Here is a 20,985-nt window from a genome sequence, read left to right as displayed (position 1 = left end):
TGGCAGAGCCACAGGTCACAGAGCGAAGTGCTCGAGATGCAGGAGCAAGGCAAGCTGAACGTTCAGCCGAGCGACTGGACGCTCAAGGTCCGAGACCTGGTTGTGAGTCAACAGTGGTGGCTCTAACCTATCCACAAGGTGGATCATCTTTTCGAGATCGACCGATGGGCGGTGAACGTGAACGTTCGCGTCGTGGACGCCAGCGTCGTATGGACGCAGACGCCGTTCCGGCAAGTGCTGACTCTCCCCGCGAGAGCCCAGCTGAGGCAAGGCCTCCTCCCGCTCTGCTCGATGAGCATGGTGAGCTCCACTTTCACGTGGAACGCCTTGTGGCGCGGCGTAGACGCCAGTGTCGTACCCAGTACTTGGTGAGGTGGAGGGGTTACCCCCACTCAGCGTAATGCGTCAAGTACGCGACGCTATGGCTGAAAGCCAAGACTTGCAGAAGGAACATGCAGGTGCCAAGGACAGAAGCAATGTTGAGAGGTTTGAGGTCGGTGACCAAGTTTTATTAAACGCTAAAACCTACCTACTCATGCAGTGTCTGCAGTCCTCGAGACGAAGTTGAGACCTCGGTTCCTAGGACCGTTCAAGGTCGTGGCCAGGAAGGGCCTAGCGTAAGCAGGTGCTTCGTGCTGTGCTGAACAAGGTTCAGGCACCAGCGTCTCGATAGACGCATAGTTTTTTTGACACAACTTGCTCGATGAGCATGATCCAGAATGTGGATGCGCTGTAACAGCGAAAGTGATGTCCCGGGCGGAGATCGAGCCATTGGCCTTTGGCTTTCCAGGCCGGAGCTCTACCATTGAGCTACAAGGGCGATGCCTGTAAGTTTGTCCGAGTACGGACTACTCATTATATGAGAGGGCTGCGCCCGGGTGAATCGATCGACCAACCTGTGGCTTCCAAAGCCAACGCTCAACCACTGAGCTAAAAGGGTGGTGCCCTTAAGCTTGTCCATTCAAGGACAATAGTTCATGGAAGCGTAGGCGTTTGTGAGCTCGTGGAGCTGTACAACGCTGGTGTGAGGTGTAGTAACCTCCGCCGTCTTAACAAGACGTGACCTCGCTGAGGAAAGTTTCGAGAACGGAATGTTCTCATCTTAGTGGGGCAGAGTGTAACGGGGTTACATGGTGTGGAACACACAGGGGTACGGAGTACCCGGAGAGCTAACAAACTCTCAGTACATAAGTTGGAGAGCTAACATACTCTCCGTACATAAGCTGGAGAGCTAACAAGGTCTCTCAGTACGTTGACTGAAAGCTACACGTTATGCATTTAATTAGGTTTAACTATGCTAGATAGTTAAACAGATATATTTACCCCTAGGCGGCTTAGCCGCAATAATAGTAAATTAAACACTTCTGGTTTTGAAGCATAAAAGTTAAGGTATTAACTTTGAGCCCTGGTCTTGGGCTGTAAGTGTCCTTTGGATAAGTTACTTAGTATTAGTGATTCTTTGAGTCGGACGTCTTCCTCTGACGCTAAAGCTACGGCAGCCCCGCTGCACTATCACTATTCTGTAGTGAAAACGACCCCGTTTTCCACTAGCTCCACAATAGCTAGTACACCCCCCCCTCTTGTACCTGCCTCAACAGCACCAGTCATGCCGAAAGCAAAAGGGTGGGAGCGAGAAGAAGAAGTTCATCTATGCCAGGCGCAGGTGAACGTTACAGAGGACCAAACTGTTGGCACAGACCAGTCGATGGCCACCTTTTGGGAGCGCGTTCACACTACTTTCGTGGAGCTTGAAGGAGGCGCAACTTCACGCAACACCAACGCACTTCAGACCCACTGGTCAAACTTGATTCGACCTGACGTCACTTTATGTGCCTCACTCCCTGCTGTTCTACGTACCCTTGGTACCTGAATAGATAAAGAGCTGATTTAACGTGAGCTGTCAGTTCAGGTACTGGCGGAACAGCATAGTGGTTGGAGCGATAACGACGTTGCTCACGAGGCTGCTCTTCGTTTTACAGCAAGAAGAGAGCAGTCTAATAAGAACAGCCTATGTGAGTACAGTACTGGCGACAAGAAGACGCGTTAGCCAACACTCAAGAGGGAGGGGTTTCGGCTACAGCATTGCTTTTCTGTACTGCGGCAAAGCGCCCGCTTCACGCGGGGCATAGCTCAGCCCCGTAAGCGTCATTTATCGAATGAAGAGCGTGCCGAACGGTGTGCTAGTGATGACTGGTCGATAGAGCAGCGTTGAAATTTCAAGGCTAACTGCATGTACTATCCAGCCACTTCCACTCTTCCACTACAGCCAGTGGGATGTCTTTTGGTAGTGCAGACGTAGTGCACCAATCTTGCGTTTTTATGTTCCAAAATTGTCATTCACTACGCTATAAACTACGAACCCATTGCACTACCGGTACAGATTCTCTAATAATTACGTGTTTTACTACTACAAAATTTTGCAAGCAAAAATAAAAAGATATTTAGAATAGTACTAAGCCCAATAACCTTGTACGTAAAATTCTTTGAAAAAATACTACGTATCTTAAAACATCATATTTCTAGCAGCAAGTACTAAAATGACTTTTTAAGACGAAATATGGGTCACAAGGGGCCACAATTGATTCAGCAGCTGCTGAGATCATATATTACGTGTGTGCTCATCAGCACCGCCTACTTAGGCTAACTAACGCAGACACAGGCAGCGAGCGCCCTTTGCGTGGAGTGGTGCTTCGCGGTTGATAATGGGGCAAAATGAAATTTGAACGCCGGATTTAAGAACGATGTGTAGACTACGTATAATGTGTACACCACATTTTGCAATCTTAGCAAATCGACACCACCTTCGCTGCGCTCGGCAGCCAGTAGAACGCGCGCATTTGCGTTACATTTTAGAACCCTAGTCCGTTACGGACGGACTGACGAACGGGCGCAGACCACACTCCACTAGGGAGATTTTACTAGCCATTCGCCGCCGCTACGCGGCGGGGTGGCATGGTTTGTTGTAAATGAGGTGACCACAGCTTTAAGTGCTTCGTAGTATCGCGTGCTTTTGCTTAGGATCTAGTACTTTCAGGTTACGTGTGCGTTCATCCACCCCAGTATGGCGTGATATCGTGCACTTGAACCACCTACCATTTTGTAGTTTCACATGGGCCCGCTCGGTATCGTGGTTTCGTATGCTACCGTTGCTCCTTACTACAGGTTGGATTTCATGTCCTTTGATGGCCCGTGCCCTTCCGTTTCCCTCCTCGCTTCGTGGTTCCCTACTCACGGGTAGCTCACACCACTTAGTGGTTATGCGTAATCACCTTTTATTTCATATGCAAGCTATTCTGTGTTCCTAAGGGGTTTTGCGGGTTTAACAGGTTTCGTGGTTCATAATCATTGATGGCCCATGGCGTCCTATCGCCAATACCTTGCCGACGGGTGTTCTTTCGGAGTTGTGCTGATCCGCCGCCCGTGTACCGTGCTCTATTAGTGTGGCTCCATCTATCGCGCTATCGTGCAATCGTGTTGCGGCTCTGCCATCTATACTATTGTGTATGATTATTACCCGTGCTATCGTGCTCTACAATGGTATCGTGCTCCGCAATGTGCTATTGTGGTCTTCCGAATCCTTCCCCCGTGATTTCGTGGCTGGTCCGCCGTCCGTGCAATTGTGTTATAGTGTACAATCGTCCTCCGTGGTCATGTGATCTCAGGTTCTACACTGGTCTCGTGCTGCATGACTCAGTGATTTCTCGTCTATGGCTCCAGTGGCTGCATGCTCTATCATGGTTTAGTGGTGTGGCCACCGTCCAATCTATCGTGTATTTTGTGGTGTCGCCGTTGGTCTGCCGTCCATTCTATCGTGAGCTACCGTAGGATCGTACTCCTGGCTCGGTGAGATTCGACCCTACCCTGGTATCGTGTTCCAATTCCCGGTGATCTCTCGTTTTTGGTCTTTCGCGGGTTCATGTTTGGTCCGTTGACTGTGCTCCATGTTCTGCCGTAGTGTTATATGAAATTTGCTTTCGTGCACTCTTACCGGTACGTGCTCTACCGTGGCTTCGAACGTGCGTACTCTTCCGTGGACCGTGCTTTCCAGCATGGTGGGGCGTCAATATTTTAATTCCCTCCGTGGCCCGTACGCTCCCGCCACATTCATGTCCTTCTGTCTTTTCCATGACTGCGTGCTCTTCCGTGTTTCATGTTTTTCATATTAAATTGTGGCCCTCTTCAGCTCATTCCTTTTTCGTGGACCGTGCCTTTTCCAGCTTCCGTTTCCATTCCATCGTTTACACAGTCTAACTTCGTGTCCCTCCGTGTTACGTGCTCTTACCTGGATTTCTGGCCTTCAGTGTCCCGCGCTAATTCAATCACAAAAGCTAGTTTAAGTGCATTTGATGTGCGCTACGTATTGTGTTGGAAAGTGCGATCATCGCTTAGGTTCGCAAACTACGCGCGCAAGTACACACTCAACTACGGCTGACGAAAGACGCTCATTTTTTGCTGCGGCGGTGGTGTGTGCTTGTGTGTGTGTTTAAGGAGGGGGGGCTAAAGTGTCAAATCGTACATTCGCTGTTCATTGTAGTTGACATATATTAATAAAAAGTTTCCTAAAAAATTTCTAAAAAGCTAGTATTACTAATAAGTGGATTATGCTACTTCTCTAAAGCAATTGAAAATATTAAAATAGTAGTATTATTGACAAAGCTTACGAAGAAAAAATATTAGCTCAACATTTATTGTGCTTTGCAGATGGAATGTCCATCCGTTTTAAAACCTAGATCGAGCATGGTCGGATCATAAAATCATGCGGAAAAATGAGATGGGAAGAGTCAGGCATCGATTTGTTTTATCTGTGATCGAATTACCGTTTCAAACGGCAAAAAGGGTCGATTTACAGGATATCGATGTGGATTTGACGGTTGATTGATTCCGAGCGGTCGATTTGACCATAGCTTGATTGATCAGCCAGTTTAGCTGTATCGATTTGTACTTTTTACAGACCTCGATTTAATAAAACGACCTCTACTATTTTAAATCGAGCATCAGGCTAAGTTAAAAAGGACAAAGGCATTGAAATGCACAATACATTCACAATTACTTCAATAAGTACTATATTTATAGCAGAAGTGTTACAGTGACTATTTCAGCCTCAATATGCGTCACCAAGTCCAACACCTTTAAATAACAGCTATTAAGAACATATAGTCCGTGTCTGCAAATTGGCGAATCATTCCAGTGCAAAATAACCCGCACACAAGCGGCGCCTTCGCGTGGGGTGCCGCTCCGCGGTTGAAAACCGTGGAAAAATAAAATTTGAACGGTACATTTAAGTACGATATGTAGACCACGTAAATTGTGTACACCACTTAATGTCGATTTTAGCTAATCGGGATCACCATCGCTGCGCTCACCAGCCAGTAAAACGCACTTATTTGCGTAACATGTTATTAACCCTTCCCTCGGACGGACGGACGGACAGACGCAGACAACACTATACTAGGGAGCTTTGACTGGCCGGTCTCCGCCGCCACGCGGCGGAGATGGCAGCTTTTAGTCTAAGGGGAAACGGCACCCGCCTTCGCTTTGCTCCGGCGGAAATATTGTGGTGTAGCGGGATTAGCAAAACCTGCGAGATTGCTGGATCCAACTTACCAACAGCGCCCAGACACCGACTAACGGAGGGAGCCCCCCGATGATCCGTGATCTGCTGAACTTTCCTCACCTTGTGTACCCGTCGGTAGGGCGGAATCTTGGTCTCTCGGTAACTTCCGAAGAGCTCAAGTGGTGAAGCTTAAGTGTCTTGGCGAGACGTGGGGACGGGTGGGGCAGTAGTGGTAAGATCTTCACACTGCGTCCGTAGTTGTTTTCGAATCCTAAGCGAATATTCGAGCTTTGTGGATCCAGGGCCTAGATCTGGGATCTGGCCGTAGGGTTTCCTTGCGGGTGTGTTCCCTTGCCTTGTTTTCCTTTGCGTCGTACTTGCCGCCTCCTGTAATGGGCCCAACTCCAATTACATAAGTAGGTAGATATTTCTTTAGTTATTACATAAATAGGTAAAGTGGCACACGGGTAGCGTGTGCCAAGGTGTCATCATCTGATTGGTTGATAGTGAGGAGCCAGACTCACTTATTGACCAATCAGATATAGACATGTGTTTGAGTGGTTCACACGAGGCCAGGGGTAGCCGCCCTGGTCCTAAATAAATCAGAGTTGAATTTGAAACAAACCTAAGACTTGGTTTTATTATTGCGAGCTTCCTCCGCATTACAGTGTAAGCTAGTAACGGTATCTCTTACCCCGTTACACCTGGTAGCACTTAGTAGTCCTTCCAACGACCAAGTCTACGATGAGCCAAGTCCAGATCTCCGGGGCGACCCTGGAGCATGCTGCATTCCCCCATCTCACTCGCGTGGAGTGGGAAGCGCTTCACCGCCTCGTGGCGGTGTCCGGAGACGCTGTCGTCGCATCGCTGCTGAGCTCAGCGACGCCCGACCAGCAACGTCTTGCAGCACAAGAGTTCATGGAACGCGAGCTCGCCGATGCGAATCGGCGGGTGTCAACTCCCTCGCGTCCATCCCAGAATGACGTCGTCAAGATGGAGACGTCTACGTATTCTGGCGCCGGTGAAAACCGGCTTCCGCTAAATCGGTAGTTCCGCGAGATCGACATCGCTATCGCCTCGCGACGCATCGAGGCGTCATCGGCCAAGATGAACTTCCTCCTCTCCCGGTTAACCGGGAAGGCCAAAGAATGGGCCCTCGGGAAGCTGGTTGTCGACCCCGAGGCTTTCCCGACTCTGGAAACTCTCCAGAGCGACTTGCGCCTCGCGTTCGAGCCCCCGCAAGATGAGTCTCGCGTTCGCGCAGAGTTCTTCGCTCTGCGGCAAGGGCAGATGTCCATGCGTGATTACGTCCAGAAGACGCGACACCTGGCGTCATGCATCGTGACCAAGCCAATCGACACGGCCTCGCAAGTCCACGTATTTGTGTTCGGCATGCGCGAGGGTATGACCCGCTACTGCCTCACTAGAGCTGAGCCCTCCTCTCTCGAGGAGGCGTTGCACTCGCGATTCGCGAGAGATTACATGGTCGCTGCATCGTACGCCGCAGCCATACCCTGCGGAAGCCCGAGAGTCTACCCCCGAGCCCATGGAGATCGACGCCATCAACGCGTCGAGCAATCGACGTCGCGGGTCCCTACCGCGGCAGCGCTGGGCGAAGCAATCGCCCCCTCATTTGCTTCCCGCTGTGGGAAGAAGGGTCATCGCGCGGCGGAGTGCCGCGCGCCAGCTCCCGTCGTCTCTCACGTCGACGCGGAACACTCCTCGGTCGCTCATTCAAAAAACGACCAGGACCAGTAGGTGCGGGGCGCCCTACTGGCTTTAACGAAGGACCGGGCCCTCCGGTGGCAGCCCAACCTTCGAGCCCTCCCGTGCTCCAAGCACACACCAATGCCACCACTACGCCGGGCGACTCGAGACTGATCATTGTCAGCCTCCACGTCACCGGTGCCCGGCGACCACTGCGCGCGCTCCTTGACTCAGGAGCGACCAACAACTTCTTTCGCGCATCGTGTTTGTTGGTACTACCCAAGAACGTCCGCGTCCGGAATGGTCCGGGCGAGATCCAAGTCAAACTCGCAGATGGTAAGGCTCGCCGCGTTGCGCGGCGTGACGTGTCTTTGTCGTACACGTTCGACGGCTTCCGTAGCAAGGACGACTTCTTGGTGATCGAGATGAACTACGCGTTTGACTGCATCCTGGGCATCCCTTGGCTTGCGCGATATCAGCCAGAGATTGACTGGCTGGCCCAATCAGTCAAGCGTCGACGTGGATTCGACGTGAGCGAGGTCTTCACACACCTCTTGGTGGCGCCAAGAGACTGGCCCCACGTCACAGTCGTAGACAAAACAGCAACGACACAAGCAGTGCACAGAGCGAGCGATGGCCCTCTCTGCATGGCTTGTGCTACGTTGTTGGACTAAGAGCCCTCGCGGTTTCGCGAGGTAGATGATGAGGTGGTTGAGCAGCGGCTCCCACAGCACAAGACGGTGGTCGAGCAGGGGCTCCCACAACACGAGATGATGGTCGAGCAGGGGCTCCCACAACACGAGACAGTGGTCGAGCAGGGGCTCCCACACAACGAGACGGCGGTAGAGCAGAGGTTCCCGCCGAACGATTCGGCGGTCGAGCACATTGGGCTCCCGTCAAACGATGCCGCGGTAGAGCAGGGGCTCCCGCGTGTTCCCGGCCCAGTCGAGTACGGTCTCCCGCGCCTAGAGGAGGGTGATGCATCGTCGAGTAGCAGTGCGTCAGACTCGAGCGTAAGCTCGAGGAAGTCGAAGAAGAAGTCGAAGCGACGACGTCTTAAACCTCGTCGAGACTACACGACCAGCGATAGCCCGCCGATGGAATCGGTCAGCGCGCTGGAGTACGTGGAAGGAGGCCCGAATCGGTCGCGCAGCATCGCAATCGCGAGCCCGCCGCGCGAAGCGGCGGCGATCACACGCCTTCCAGGCTTGTCCTGGAAGAACTTTCTTCGGGACCTCAAGGCTGGAGACGTCGAGCAAGTATGTTTGGTCACCGAGGCAGTCTCGGTGGATGAGGCAGCAAATGCGGTCGCAACGGACAGTGTACGCTCACGTCCGCTAGGTGCTGAACCTAAGTCTGCTCGAGAGGAACGATTCCAAACGCAGTCTTGGGAGGCCTTGCGGGAGTCAGCGAATCCCGTATACGACACCGCCTGCGAGTACGCCGACGTCTTCCCGGATGAGATCCCCGCCGAGCTACCGGCGGATCGTGGAGTTCAGCATGAGATCGACCTCGCGCCAGGTACGAAGTACTGCGTTACCAGACAATGGCCACTTCCGCGTGATCAAGTGAAAGCGATCGATGACTTCTTCGAGGGCCGCCGAAAGGCGGGTCACGTGCGTGAGAGTACCTCTCCCCATTCCAGTCCAACGTTCTGTGTGAAGAAAGCCACAGGGGGATGGCGTATCGTTCACGCATTCAACAAGTTGAATGATGCCACCATCCCCGCGCAGACTCCGATCCCTCGGAAGGATATGGTACTGGACTCCATGGCTGGCAGCGTCATCTACAGCGCCATCGACCTGACCGATGGATTCTATCAGATCCTGATGAGAACATCTGATGTACCTCTCACCGCCGTAAGTACACCGAGCGGGATGCTCTGGGAGTGGCTCGTGATGCCACAGGGCCTCAAGAACGCGCCTGCCACCTTCAATCGCATGGTCTCCCATGTGCTTCGCCCGCTTCGAGACTTCGCGCCGAGTTACTTCGACGACATCTTCGTGCACAGCCGCGCTGAGGGCAACCTCAGTGCCGTGGACGTACATCTGAAACACCTGAGACAAGTCTTCCAGGTGATGCGAGAGAACAAGCTCTACGCAAACCTGAAGAAATGTGTCTTCTGCGCACCGGAGATTCCGGTGTTGGGATGCTACGTGAGCAAGAACGGTGTACGCGCGGACCCTGAGAAGGTATCGTCTATCTGTGCTTGGCCAACGCCGACAAGCCCCACTGAGTTGCGTCAGTGGCTTGGTATGGCCAATTACTTGCACAAGTACACGAAGAATTACGCTGGATTGATCCAGCCGCTGTCCTCGCTGCTGAAGAAGGACGTGATCTGGGAGTGGAAATCGGACCACCAAGCTGCATTCGACTCGGTGAAGAAGAGCTTGGCGTCTGCGCCGATACTGAAGCTTGCTGATGACTCAAAGCCATTCCACGTCGTCTGCGACGCGAGCGATTTTGCCATCGGCTGTGCGCTGATGCAGTTCGACGATGACGAACACGAACGCGTTATCAGCTATCAGTCGCGCCAACTGAAGCCAGCCGAGAAGAATTACCCAGTCCACGACAAGGAGCTCCTGGCAATGCGGTACGCTCTGATCAAATTCAGAGTGTACTTGCTCGGTGAACAGTCATTTGCGGTTTACACTGATCACGCATCGCTGCGGACAGCGATGAAGAGCCCTCACTTGTCGCAACGGATGGCCCGTTGGCTGTCATTCTTCTCCGAGTACAACTTCGTTGTTCACTACAAGCCGGGCAAGAATAACATTCTCGCCGACGCGCTGTCTCGGCGTCTGGACTACGATCCCCGTGAGGCGCTAGGACATCAGCTCGCTGATGAGGATGACGACGAATGTGCGGTCTGCGTGTCGTCAGGCATCAACTTGACGTTGACCACGCCCACGCTCCCGCTGGGCGACGAGATTGCTACAGCGTACGCTGATGACCCTATATACGGCGCCATCATGAAGCACCTGCGTGCTCCTAGTAGTGACACGCTAAGTGCCCTGTCCAAGACCACGCGGAATCAGATCGATCGATATCGACTGGACGGTAATCTGCTCAAGTACAGCATCGACAGGTTCGATGGACCTCGAGTCGTCGTCCCAAACGACGCTGATCTACGTGCGCGCATAATCCACGAGTATCATGACGCCCCGACTGGAGGACATCTCGGTCGCGAGAAGACGTACGCGGCTCTGTCGAGAGACTTCTATTGGCCGCACATGTACAAGTGGGTACGCAAGTGGGTCCGCACATGTGAAACTTGCCAGCGAGTCAAACCGTCTTCGACGTCTCAGGCCCCATTGCGCCCTCTTCCGGTCGCCACGGAAGCCTGGCGCTCCATTTCGATGGACTTCATCTTCGGTCTTCCGCCCGATACAGCCGGGCGCACGGGTGTACTTGTGTTCGTCGATCGTTTCAGCAAAATGGTCCATCTCGTTCCGGTGGCGGCCTCCATCACCGCGGAAGAGTCCGCGGCCCACTTCGTCGACGTGATTTTTCGTCACCACGGCCTGCCGGAGTCTATCGTGTCCGACCGCGACCCGCGGTTTACATCCGCGTTCTGGTCACGCCTCTTCGAGCTATTGGGAACCAAATTGCTGATGTCAACTGCGGCACATCCGGAGACGGATGGACAAACAGAACGCGTCAACCGCGTCCTTGAAGACGTTCTCCGCAGCTATGCAACTTCGTACACGAGCTGGAGCTCGTTCCTACCGCTAGCCGAGTTCGCACTCAGCAACGCCGAGCACTCCTCGACGGGTATGACGCCGTTCTTCGTGAACAACGCACGCCACCCACGTGTTCCGGCACTTCTCGCCGTGGGTCACCCCACGGATGCTGGCGGCTCCACCCTTGGTGGGGGAGAACCTTCTTCGGTCGACATGGATGCTGAAGCTGCGCTCAGCTCTAGGGACAACGCGTCCGTGTCGTGGTCATCACCGGTACGTGAGCCGGTGTCTCAGCACGCACCGGTAGCCTCACCGGTGTCAACAAGCCTGCCGGCGCACTCGACTTCAGGGTTATCTTCGGGTGTAGCCAGTGCGAACGCCCTGACTCGTTCTCCGTCCAAGCAGTCCATCGAGCCTCCTCGGCATACTGTATCTCCGATAACGAGATGGACGTCGCAGAACTTGATCGATCCAGGCCGCAAGATTCGTGAGCCAGAAGTTACCACAGCAAACTATACACCGAAACCCTCGGTGCTTCCTGCCGATCGCTCGGCAGTTGCGGAATTCGTCATGCAAAGGCAATCCATCGCAAGGTTCGTCCGCGACGCACTGCAGAACGCAGTGGACAAGCAAAAGGAACAAGCTGATAAGCACGGTCGAAAGAACGTGAATGTATTCAAGATAGGAGATCGCGTTCTCCTATCGACCGAGGGAATCCGCGCTTCCGCCGTGACCAACCTCGGCGCCAACAAAACGACCGCTCAACGAAACGTCCGTAGTCGTGCTCCTCGCGCGGTTCCGACCGCGCGCCGCTACTTGGTACGTTGGCTCGGTTATTCCCCAGAACATGATACGTGGGAGTCCCGCGCCAACCTTCTCCGCGACGTTCCGGACGTGGTCCACGAGTATGAGACCATGCTACTTGAGAAGATAAATTCCGCGAGTCACCCCGCGGAGACCGTGAACGAGATCGAGAACGGCCACGAGAACGACCCGCACGAGGAGGCGACAACGACGCCGCGCTCCGACGCGTGCAACGTCGGCGTGAGCCGCCGCGATTAGCCGCCTGATCCATACTGGACAGGGTGTGCTCGTACTTCCCGATCCATCCCGACTCCTCTCCGCTGAGTGGCCGCTCAGCGAGATGTTCCCTCCATTCGCGTTGAGTCGGACGGGTTGAAGTACCACAGGACTCACATCCCTCTCTCACGTGCACGAAGCAGAGTCGGTCCACATCCCATGCGTTGTTGCAGACCTTCACGCGTAGCTCTCCAATCGAATGATCCGCGAGGATCTCCTCGCGATACGTCAACCAGTCGACAAAACTTTCTCCAGCACGCGACATCCGGTTCCATCGCCGGATGAAGGCACACCAGGAGCGACGAAGTCCCTCACGATCAGCGCCTTCAATGTATTTCTTCCGCGTCGCGTGGAAGCGACGAAAGTGGCTCTTCATAGTGTCGAGCGTATCCGGATTCTCCGCTCCTGACAAGTCGTACAGGTCCCAGGGAACCAGGGCGTCGTTCATCACGCGCGACCGCGTGCTTCCGGCGCTGATCCTCGTGACTGTCGGCTCCGCCGGTGTCTCGGCTGTCTGGGTTACCGCCGCCGTTAGTGTGTCGATGCTTGCTGCTGTCACCAGCGTCGCGCTGGTGCTAACGTCCGTTGACTGCGTCGTGTTGTCCTCGGCCATCTTCGCTCCGTTGGGTTTTCGAGTTTTCTTCAATTGTGTTCCGTGCGCTTATGTTGCGTAAGCGCAACTTAGAGAGGAGGGTGATGTAATGGGCCCAACTCCAATTACATAAGTAGGTAGATATTTCTTTAGTTATTACATAAATAGGTAAAGTGGCACACGGGTAGCGTGTGCCAAGGTGTCATCATCTGATTGGTTGATAGTGAGGAGCCAGACTCACTTATTGACCAATCAGATATAGACATGTGCTTGAGTGGTTCACACGAGGCCAGGGGTAGCCGCCCTGGTCCTAAATAAATCAGAGTTGAATTTGAAACAAACCTAAGACTTGGTTTTATTATTGCGAGCTTCCTCCGCATTACAGTGTAAGCTAGTAACGGTATCTCTTACCCCGTTACACCTCCTGTAACGGGATCTTAAGCGTTGAGAAACTTTTAGGTATACCCGGCCAAGTAGTAAATCCGGTTAGCCTTTCGGATCTGCACGTGTAAAGGAAAGCTCACTAGGTGGTAGGATCTGGCCAATATATTATCCAGCTATCACTACCAACACTAGATGCGCAACTCCAAACCTTCACCGAGCTCGTACGGCCAATGTAGCTCCGATTCTTGAGGGCAGGAAGGCACTTGCATACCACTGTGCAAATTGAGTTCGGATTCATAGTTAAGCCTATACCTACCTGGATTTCTACCTTAAATGTATTTTACCTGCTAAATTCCCTACCAGGCTCGGCTGCATGCCCTTTCTCTCCTTAGTCCATCACCCCAGCTGAATTAGCATCAGATCCACCGGATCCATGGCGTAATCATAATGAAGTCGCCGTATTATGGGCACACTGTCCCGGATCCAAGCCACTTTGATTCACCTTACTGCAAGTCTACACTCACCGTGGATCTAAGCCCTCCAATCATCCAACATCAGATTACGAATGTCTGGGGTCTCCATCGCTCCACGAAAGTTCGAGATCTGTTGAATCCACCATCTCCGTACCATGGATCCAGGTCACTCGGTGTGGGATCCTCAATTCCTTGGATCCAGACTTGGGGAAGTGGGATCTGGGACATATAGCGGTGGATCTTACTTTCTCTTTTGCTGTTAATACCAGATTCACCTCCAGATGGCGTCCACAATCTTTCCTCCATAGGACCCCCACTCGATCCACCCGCACATGGTATATCCCATGTCCCTCGGTATAATTGGGTGAGAGTGGATCCGAGTCTCCACTTGGTCGATCTCAGCTAAACTACCACCAACCATGTCCCTCTGCCATTCTTCATACTCTGAACCACTGTTATCCCCAGATCCACTGTTTGTCGTTCCTTATCCTCGATCCAAACCGTCGACCCAAATGGGATACCACTTCACCTCGGCCTAATCCACGTCGAGCAATCCAGATCCACCCCATTCACTAATCTGTGATAGTGACTCCTTGTCAAGTCCCATGTCTCATTTCTGAGAATGCACTTCACCACAATCATCTCTTGTACGTGGTCGTCGTCGCCCGACGGCGTTCACGACATACACTTCCAGCGTTCTCACTTCTCCGACAGCTCCTTCTCTCGCGTAACACAAGTCTCCCACGAATCGTGCTGACAAAACGCCCAACATAGACCCATCCGCTGCTCCTCCGGCCAGCCCTCCTGCGTCGCGTACGGACTTGCGGACATTAGCCCAAATTCTCTCAGATCAGATGCATACCTTGACGACAGACCTACAAGCTGCTCGGGATGCTTAGTATTGAGCTCAGCGTGCAGAGGCCGTTGCTCAGCAGGCTTTCAAATCCCTCTCTTCGTCTTCCTTTGCCACTCAACTCCAGACGTTGCGGGATCAAGCTCACGACCAAGCCAAGAGATCCAAGGATGGAAACATCACGCGGATTTTTGCTTACGGGACCTGCGGCTTTTGCTCGCTGACCAGACAGTGGAGATCCGCGACTTAACCGAACGACGGGATCACATCTCTCGTGAACGGCATGGCTTGCGAGACGACAACGACCATCTCCTTCGGGAGATGGCGCTCGCAGGGTCCGAGATCCACCAGCTCCAATCTCAGACTCACGATCCGGAGCGGGATCTGGAGAGTGCCCAAATCGTCAGCGTGGCTGCTGACGAGAGCTTGGATCGGCTCCATGACGAGCTGCGGTTAACCCAGGAAGAGGTGGCGAACAATGACTATGTGGGATTCATTGATAGTGGATCCGCGTTGGGGTCAGCTCGCGGAGGATCTTCTGCGCTATATCCACCCTCTTCGTCATCAAATACCACTCTGGATCAGCTATCCAGTGAGTTAAAGGAGGCTCAAGAGTCGGTGGAGAAGTTGTCGGCGGGGCGAGACTATGCGCTTGAAAAATTCGTGCGTATGACTCAAGCCCGCGACGAGTTGCAAGACACGTTAAACGATACCGAGCTCCGACGTGACAAGGCAGCTACCGAGTGGGCAGATGCCACGCGGGCGCTGGAATCGAAAATCCGCCGTATGAGTACGTGGATCCGCTCTCGTCTGCTCTTTTTTTGATCTCATATTCACTTGTTTTTTTATTCAGGCGATAAGTTGAAAGACGCTGAAAAGACTTCGGCTCAGCTGCGGGATCAAGTCGCTACCGCCCGCAATCAGCACAAGCAACTGGTTCTGGAGCGCGACCGGAGTCCATCCGAGCGCGACATCGCGCGCCGGCGGTTAACTTTGGTGGCCGCTGCCATTTCGGATCCACTCCAGCCCAAGCTGGATCACCCCCGGAAGCTAGCACTGCAGCCTCACGGCAGTCCCTAGATGGGGTTGATTCTGCGACAGTGAAACGATCCCACAGCGCATCCACCGCTTCTGGGGCTGGGTCTCCCCGGCCCCGCAAAAAAAAACTGTTGATGGTGGAGAGGTCAACGATGACGGTGGTGTGGATGACCTGGGAGGGCTACGCATGGTGGCTCAGGCCATACCGGTTCCAAACCCAAGGTTGTCCGCCATCCAGGTCCGTCCAAGTCTGGACCCACGACGTCATCTTCCACCAAGGATTCGACTAAGGCTGGATCAGCTGCCGTATTTTCGTTAAAATCTCCTTCCAAGGCCAAGTCAAAGACCAGTTCTGCTGCCAAAGTGGCTTCCAAGGTCGGATCTAGCGTCACGGCGTCTTCCAAAACTGGATCCGTTGCCGTTGAACCGTCGAAATCAGGGTCGGCATCCAAGACTGGATCCGCTGCCAAGATCTCGTCTAAGACGGTACCATCGACTGGATCTGTTGAAGTTGCGCCGTCAAAGTCTGGGTCGGCGTCCAAAACTGGATCCGTTGCCAAGGCATCGTCCAAGACGGGCTCGTCGACTGGATCTGTGGCGACTTCATCCTCTACGGCTGGGCCGGTAGTGTCCACGGCTGTGTCTGTCTCGACTCAGTCGGGATCTACTGCTGGATCCGCCGCGGCGGTGTCTACAATCCCACGACCAGCCTCGTCTAGATCCCAACTTGTGGGATCTGGATCCGGTAAACTAAAGCCAAGCGTCCTATCCCTACCGACTGTGGCCTTGGCAGCTCGGAAGACGACGAGGATGATGGATCCGACTGCTCTGACGGCTCTGAGCCTTCTATCCGTCCTTCATCAAAACGAACCTTTGTAGCGGGTCACGCTTCGTTCAGTTCCAACGATGACGATGACAATGATTATGATCCTGAGGACTCAGAGGAGGCCCGGGTTGCAGACGATGCATTGGAGAAAGACATGCGGCGAGCTTTGTCGCAGTCCAGATCCGAGGCTCGGCTAAAATCCCACTCTACGCCGACCAAACAAGTCGCCAGCGCACTTGGATCCGGTGACGGCACCGCGGGATCTGCAATCCAGATCGGCAGCAATGACGATGCTGAGAGCGACGATGGGGATGGGTCACCCCAGGGTGGTGGATCCACTGGATCCGTTTCGGTTGCAGCCCCCCCCTCCCCCCAACTCCTCCTTGCCAGGCATGCTACCTGTGGCCCCATTCGGCCCGGATGCCGCCTTCATCTCTGGGCGGCTCACACCTAAGACCTTTACCGTGGACACTATCGAGCCTTGGTCCGCCAAAAAATTGAATCGTGTCACCATAGCTACTGTGAAGATCACCATCCTGTTCTCTGAATTGCCATTTCGCACTGAGTGGATATTCTCTCGCGAAGAGGATGACATGCCCGCACCCGGGTATGTGGATTTGTTAGTCACCAGATCCAACGTGGAGGAATTGCATGGCGCTGTACCATGAAATGTCTTGACGAATGCTTTTGTGGATCCCATTAGCTTCCGAAAAAACGTCGGTGGACGCCTCAGGTTATTCATTGGCCCTTTCGACAGTTTTCTTCCAAGCACTGGAACGCAGTATGGGAAGGTTCCCATCGATTCCCAATCTCTCGTGCCCAGCTGCGGGATTCACCATGGTTATCGAACTTCAACAAGCAGCGCGGTAACAGACGCAGTCACGCTGGTCGAGCTTGAAAGAAGGTTCTCGTGATTCTGGTTTTGGCAATGCAGGACAATTGGTGTGATGAGGATATCTTGTTGGATCCGTTTCACCTACACCTTCCCAGACGTGGGGACAAGGTGACATGGTTTTTGGGATCTGTGTCTCGTCGAGCTAACTTGGGAGACCCAACCTTCACCGCCCCGAGCCGACAAATCTATTTGCGGCTCTGCAAGAGATCGATGAAGCGGAACCTTAACGTAACCATTTTCGAGGAGATCTTAGCCAACATCCAGCACACCGGATCCCACGTCTAGTGGGAAAGTTCTTCGACGTTCAGCCCCATTAAGACGTTTGCACATCTTATGGCTTGATGGTGATTTGGATAATGAAGAAATGTCACAGCGGGCACCAGTCCCGTAACTTCTATTGCGACAGGGGCAGTTGTGGTGTAGTGGTTTCGCCAGAGTTGCAAATAATCACCCGTCAACAAAGATGCGGCACCATCAAAGATGCTCAAGCGACGAACACTCGGTCATCTGATGTACAGTGACTCCAAGGTGCAAGCGACTCGACGGTATCACTACCGAACACTCAGCGGATATTAGATACGGTCCAGATGTCACTCTATCCAGGCTGTCCTTATTATTAATAAAGGACTGGCCGGATTTGCATTCAGGGGCCAAGAACTGACCATCTATAGTACGAACCCTCGGTGGCGGTTGGGATGAGTTCACGGAAGATCCCGCGACTTTTTGAAGGCACGGTCACCGTCTGGAAAAGGACGCGAGCTGTTAAAGATGCGCATGCGACGTTGGAGACGACGCTTGGCGTGCAAGAAGATCCATAACAAATCATAGTTTACTTGATATTTGTAAAGATAATTAGGAATAGACCCGATAGGGCAAACATAAATACAGAACATAATTTCCACTCAAGCACTCAGAGCGACGTCCGGCTTCAAGGTAAGCGTCAGGTCAAGCTTGTTTGAGTGTGTTATGCCTGTCGGTGAACTCGAAGCTCTGTAGCTAGGGTTCATCCGGCAAGCCCAAGAGACTTTGTGTATTGGCCGATTATTATCGGGAGGTTTTACGTGACGGCTTATTGTTGCCTATTTGCACGACTGGGAGTACTTGAATTGCCTCCCTTTTATTCTTCCAACCGAGTGTTGAACACTCGGTGATCTCGTAAAAGGCTTACCCGTGCCTGGTACCCTTCCGCTGTTGGGACCACGTGGATTCATAACACCTGCTAGCTTTGCCCGTGCTAGTAGCGTGTTCTTATTTTTACTGGTTGGCCTATATAAGTTGTTTGCAAGGTCCAGGCTGCCCCGGTGCAAGGGCAGAACTGGGTCTTCGGGTCCGTACGAACGATCGTTTACTATTCTAGTAGACGTATTGTTGTGAGAACGTCCTAACTACATTGCTAGCTAGCGTTCACGTGGGAATTCCAACACCACAACTGTTGCCGCGAACCGGGAACAGATTGTGACCATTGTGAACTGTTTGTATGGCCTTCCAATTTACGAGCTACCAAGAGGCGAAGAAGAAATAGAAAACAAGAAACATGGTGATAGGACAACCGACGGTACCAGTTACGCCTGCCAAGTCTGGCGGAGCTCGCAACGAGAGTTCAAGCCCGGCTGCGCGCTTTGCAGCCGCCACCGAGCTTTCGGTGAGTTTTGACGACGAGGCGGACAGCGGTCCTGACGCCCACGATTATGAGGATTACGAAGACAAGTCGCCGGCTCCAGATCCAGGCGCGACGACACCGAAGACGTCCACGATATCATCGGGGCTGAGTGGGGCGACGAGGGCTCTTTCGAAGAACCTCGCCGACAGGCTAGATGACGTCGCGGGAAAAGAATCGGTCTATGAAGAATATGACGATGGGACCGAGGGGTCTAAGCCCTCGGTAGCGAGTGCAAAGCGTTCAGCATTGCTGAAGGCACCTCGCCCACATATCAATGGTGATACGCCAACCGCCAAGCGCGTTTTCGACCGCGTACAGGCGCTGATGCAGAATGATGAGTGGATGCAGCTGTTCAAGCCCTTCCCCAACAGAAAGGCCGACTGACCCGCACTTGCGCAGGAACATCATTACCCAGTCAACTCGGTTTCGACTAGTCAAGTTGCCGAGGATTCAGTTTCGCTACTGTTGTCGCTGGGCTTCGAGAATGAAACGTACCCATCGACGATGTCGCACCAAGATTGGCGTCCTCATGAGGCCGGGGCTGCTCTCCAAAAATGGAAGAAGAAGCTTCGGAATGTATTTGGTGCAGTCGGCAACAACGCTGGAAAGCAGCCTGTGAGTCGACCGACTATTCTTGATGAAGATCCGTCCATGATTCCGCTGCCGCACACACCCCAGAGACCTGACCATACTCCTCCGACCAAGCGTGGAGCTGACCGTGGTGCCTTGGCACTACCGAGGCTTCACCGTACATTCAAGACTCGCACATAATTACACCACGTTCGAAGAGCCGTATGCGACGTATGTACGCTGATGACGAGGGTTTATTTGATCGCCGGGGTGGTGCAAGATCTTCCAAAAGTGGTGCCGGATGTCGTCAAGTCGACAGCGATGGTTCGTCCAGTGATGATGACATTTTGGTGCGTACATTCGACGAGGAAGGTCCTCAAGTCGAGTTGATGCGTCAGATGAACGAGCTGGCAACGCCGAACGACGCGGACCCAACACCGAGGATTAAAATGGCGTCGCACCGACCCTTGGGTCGCATCAAGCCGTGCTCAGGCTCTCGTAACAAGAGTGAGAGCAGTAGGCAGTGGATCCGTGCGTTCATCTACGAAATGACTGGTGCGCACTCGGATGCTGACAAATGTTGCATTCAATTTGAGCTAAGGCTCCGGGACGGAGCCATTCACTGCTTCCGTCAACTTCCGAAGAAGACGAAGCGCAAGCTGTGAAGCAATGCGTTCATCCGCTACTACTGCTCGCAGTTCAAGCAGACGACACTGTCCCGTTACTACTCTGCAAAGCGGGAACGTAATGAACATATGTGCGACTACATAAACAGGCTGAATGGATACGCTCGGAACGCCCGTCTACACTTCGAGAAGAGTGGTAGTGACGCGAAAAAACACGTACAGCAGATCCTAGCAACGTGCGATGATGACAAGTTGGCGGAGAGGCTTTACCACACTCGAGTCACCGACAGTCACGAACTCGAAGAGATCATCGAAGATGCCCTGAAGGGCGAGGAGCGAATGGCTAAGCGTGACAGTGAGTATCGATACTCCAAGAGTCGTGATGCGCAACGCGACGATGCGTACGCCCGCAACAAATCGACGAAAATGACCGATACCTCGCTGCGGCTAACGAAAATGAGCGCCGTGCAGCCACTGAAGGCACCTACGCACGTTCAGACCACCGTCAGACGCGTGGGAACACGCCTGATCGCGAGCGTGTCTTAGTCAAGATCGCCGAGGTGGTGACCGTGGGTTCAATCAGGACCGACGTGGTCGACGCGACTTCAACCGCGACAACCGACGCCCACAGTACGGACCATGCGCGGTGTGCGGTGGCATGAGTCACTCCGCCCACTACTGTAACAAGCGATGCAAGTTGTGCAAGAAGCTCCACGATGCTAGACAATGCGAAATTCCCGCAACTTCTAAGACCTTACCAAACTTGTGCGCACCAAAGGCACGAGGAAAGTACTCCCACCGGAGCTCAAGGCCTTCGTTCTGGAACGCCATGTAAACTAGGCAGCCCGCCAGCTACAACTGGGTTGGTCCCTACTGGCTGCCACAGTTAGCCGAACGTTCAATGGAAGCAGAGTGTATCTTTGCTTTCATGGAGCAGAGTGAATGGCCTGATGATTATATAACAAGTGTGAACGCGACGGAAAATCAAAAGGAAGGGAGTAGATTCCTCGGTGGAGATGTTGGAGAGAGAGTGGAGTGTGCCGA

The 20,985-nt window shown here is 53.3% G+C and overlaps 1 non-coding gene and 1 pseudogene across 2 annotated transcripts; both read right to left on the bottom strand.

Annotated features, from left to right (window-relative positions):
- Positions 1 to 748: 748 nt before the first annotated feature.
- Positions 749 to 820, bottom strand: PITG_30021 (annotated as a pseudogene). The gene has a single exon. The product of its transcript is annotated as a tRNA-OTHER (tRNA).
- A 49-nt stretch (positions 821 to 869) lies between these two features.
- PITG_30020 lies at positions 870 to 940 on the bottom strand. The gene has a single exon. It is a non-coding gene; the product is annotated as a tRNA-Pro (tRNA).
- Between the last annotated feature and the right edge of the window lie 20,045 nt (positions 941 to 20,985).

The sequence above is a fragment of the Phytophthora infestans genome, genomic scaffold (assembly GCF_000142945.1).
Source record: "Phytophthora infestans T30-4 supercont1.71 genomic scaffold, whole genome shotgun sequence".
NCBI lineage: Eukaryota > Oomycota > Peronosporomycetes > Peronosporales > Peronosporaceae > Phytophthora > Phytophthora infestans.
This window is presented reverse-complemented; position numbering and strand designations above follow the sequence as displayed.